Source organism: Rhagoletis pomonella, unplaced genomic scaffold (assembly GCF_013731165.1).
Source record: "Rhagoletis pomonella isolate Grant_MI unplaced genomic scaffold, Rhpom_1.0 Rhpom_scaffold_00001, whole genome shotgun sequence".
NCBI classification, from domain to species: domain Eukaryota; kingdom Metazoa; phylum Arthropoda; class Insecta; order Diptera; family Tephritidae; genus Rhagoletis; species Rhagoletis pomonella.
The window spans coordinates 59418449-59422391 of NW_023458555.1; positions in this window are offsets into that span (position 1 = coordinate 59418449).

Below are 3943 nucleotides of genomic sequence, written 5' to 3' on the forward strand. Positions count from 1 at the left end.
TTTTTTTTTTATGGAAAAATGCAAAATATTCAAACTTTGCACTTGTTTTAAAGCCTGTTCCTTTAGGAAAAAATTAGGTTACCAATGAAGCGAATCGATGGATAAATAAGAAAATAATGATTGGTCAAATGAAAATGCGGAAGGATTTTTTTTTTATGAAATATGAGCAGAAAGGAGTGTTACTCATGCGCCACGTACACCTGAGTAGGTAGAGTGTTTGCAACAAAAACAAGAGCTGTCAGAAATTATTAATTAATTGCTCAGAACTATCAGGGCTATCGAAAATATGATGTATATAAGACATTTATTTTCATATCGGACACCAAACTCGGTGTCACACTTTCGATTGGCTTCAAATTTTTTTATGGGTTCGATACATGAAAAAGAGGTAACACGTGTTCGAGGAATTTTTTTTAACATGTTTTTTATAGCGAATTAAACAAGGAATACGATGGTCTAATTTTAAATCACTAAATTACTGGTCTTCACTATGCAAATCATCTTCAAAAAGTTCAATTGTTAATAGCAAAGTTAGCTTTCGGACATTCTTGACAACCTTATATATAGAAATGTTAAGACAGGCTATGTTTATCAAGATAGCAGCTGTCTCCATTGACAATGTATATATTTCGGGTATCGTAAGTGTCGTGTTGTTGTACGTTGTAAACTTTGAATGCCAAACAATTTATGAAGGGGATTCGCAAAGTACCACCAAAGTCATATTATGCATTTTTGGCAGTGTTTAAAAATAGTCGGTTGTGGTTTCAAGTTCTCTAAACATTTATTTAAGCTTTTAAAGTTTACGACATACAACAATACGATCCTTACGACACCGTTGTGAATCCCTCAATTAGCTAATAACGTGATTAAGATAAAGCTATTTTTCTTTGCCCATTAGTAATGGCATTACTTCACTGCGCTGCATAATTCAAAGTGCGCCACATATTAACAAGTTACGACTTTTTACTTTTATATTATTTAATTTAAATTTGCAAAAATTATAAAAAAATCGGCGAATTTTTAACAACAATTTACACTTTTTTTAAGAATTTAAGTTTTGCGTATGCAGTTTTATAGCCCATGCAATTTTATTTAGTATAATAAAGTGAGAGTTTGATATGGCTACAAAACAACGTCGATTTTTGGCATTATTTTTACGGTGTCACACATTTTCTTCCATACAAAGTATCTTCGAATTTTTTTTTTATATGGGAGAAATTGAACAACACAGTCAATAAAAAAATGTCAAAAACCAACGGTAATATTTTTCGATCTTAAAATTATGCAACCCAGTGTACTATTAACCTGTTTGACCTGTATTTAGAGCACCTTTGAATTGTTTTTGCTTTTTTTGACAATGTTAACTTATTCGTTATTTATGTGTTAAAATAAATATGTCATAGACCAAATGTCTAACAAAACAAAACATGAAATAAAACCATAGTCTGCGAATAACTATTTTTTAATGTGGTTGGTTACCACAATTCTGGCGTCGAATGAAAAAAAGAAACATCTTAAAAATCTGAGGTTAAGTAGGAGCGCTGTCCCTTAATGAACGTGAATCGAGAACTGGAGCAGAAGCGGGTGCCGGAGAAGCGCAGCCTCATATAGTGACTCCAATAGCTGCATTCCACTTTGATGCGTTCGATGTGAAAAAGACAACGTGGAGTCGTTAGGTAAAACGATTCGAGACAGCGTTATTGATTTTCAATGCAGATTCAACTAAGAAGCGCCAGCTATTGTTACACTACATGGGAACGGCGACCTATGATTTTTTCTGCGACAAGGTTCTACCCATAGTTCCGTAGGACATATCATATGAAAACATTGTCCAGGTTTAGAAGACAACTTTAACCCGAAAGGTAACGAAATTCTTGAGAATTACCGATTTCATCTTCGCAAACAAAAATCGGAGGAATCTTGCAGTGAATTTTTGGTTGCACTTCGCCGTATAGCTGCAGGATGTAACTTTGGAAATTACTCCGACACAGCGCTTCGCAATCAATTCGTATTTGGACTTAGAAGTCAAAGAATGCTTGCTTGAAAAGAAAGATCTCACTTTACTGGATGCAGTCAATATAGCCAAAGCCTATGAAATTGCAGAAAAAGAAGGATAAGAGCTACACCAAAGCGGGGGAGTAGCGGGTGTAGAAACTGTCAACAAAGTGCATCACAAAAAGAAAGATAAGAGAACAAAAAAACTAATACTAAACACAGCTTCTGAAAATAAAGGAACAAAAGGTTACCGATGTGGCAGCGCTGAACATTTGGCATTTCAATGCTCTCCCAAAGAGACAACTTGTCATTTCTGTAAAAAGGATGGACACTTATGGAAAATGTGTAATTGTATGATTGTATGTGTATGATTGTGCAGTGGAGGAGTCATTCCAGATCGAGGACGCATCGCGTTCGATAGCAGCAGTTACCGGAGGCGCAAAGAATCGCGCAAAGCTTACTTGCAAGCTGCCGGTAAACAATACATTGATAGAGTTCGAAATAGACACTGGAACGCCTGTCACGATTATAAGCTTAGCAGATGCAAAGAAGCATTTTGCGAAATTGCTCGTCATTCCGACTGACGTACAGCTATTGCAACACACCGCCAGAGTGTCTCGGTTATATTTGGGTAACAGCGATGGCAAACCCACCAGCTAAGGTAAAAATGTATATCGTACGATTTAATCGCAAGCCTTTGCTCGGCAGAGAGTGGATGCGCTCCATAAATTTAAACTGGTCTATATTACTACAGACCCAACTTAGGGAGGATTACAGTGTTACCGCCATAGGTACGACAACTTCAGACGAAAATTTGGAGCAAATCTTAAAGAGTTACCCGAATTTGTTTTCACCCACTGTTGGAAAAATAACGGGCTACCAAGCGAGCTTATATCTAAAGGAGAAGGCAGTGTCGAAATTTTTGAAAACAAGGCGAGTCGCAGTTGAGCGCGAACTGCAAAGCCAGGTTGATGAGGGGCTGTTAGTGAGAGTGGACAGGTCGGACAGAGCGGGGGTGCCGTGCGGATATGTGGTGGCTATAAAGTCACGCTAAATCCAGAGTTAGTGGTCGATGAGCATCCGCTGCCGACCATCGACGAACTTTTCAGCACGATGGCAGGAGGCGTTCAGTTCACTAAGATTGACCTCTCTAAAGCGTGCCTACAGTTGGAAGTACACCCGGATGACAGGTATTTGCTCACAATCAACACGAATAAAGGGATCCATTTGTATGCAAATGGAACACAGAAACCGATTCAATTTGCCTAGCAAACATTAAACAAAGTTCAGCAAAGGTACAGCGAAGTGGATAGAGAAGCATACGCGATTATTTTCGGCGGACGTAAATTTTATAAATTTCTTTTCGGAAACAAATTTATACTGGTGACTGACAATAAAGCAATTGCGCAAATTTTTTCGCGGCAGAAGGGTTTACCTACACTATCAGCCACACGCATGCAGCACTACGCCATATTTTTAGAAACATCTAAATACGAAATTCGAGTAAAGAAAAGTAAAGAGAACGCAAATGCTGATGCTAGGTCGCGTTTGCCGACTACCGACTTGTATAACCAAATCGAAGAAGTGGATGTTATTGAAACCGAGATTATCCAAAATCTCTCGTTGACAGTGGAGAAGTTAAGTACGCACACGAGAGCTGATGACGAAGTTAGAGTACTGGTTGAAAGCGCTTGCACGAGCATATTGCTGGTGGAACCGAATTGACTACGATATTGCACAGCTCGTTAGCACCTGCGCGGCATGTCAGGTGACACGATCAGACCCGAAGGCTGTTCCTGTGCATTGCTGGATGCCGCCGAGTAAAGTATTTATTTTTATTTATTCAAATAAATATTCAGTACAATATTACACAATTCCATTATTGTACCCCGCGAAGCTTAGGGAGCTTATCTGCGGGTATAGTTTATAATAGTTCGTTGATACAGTT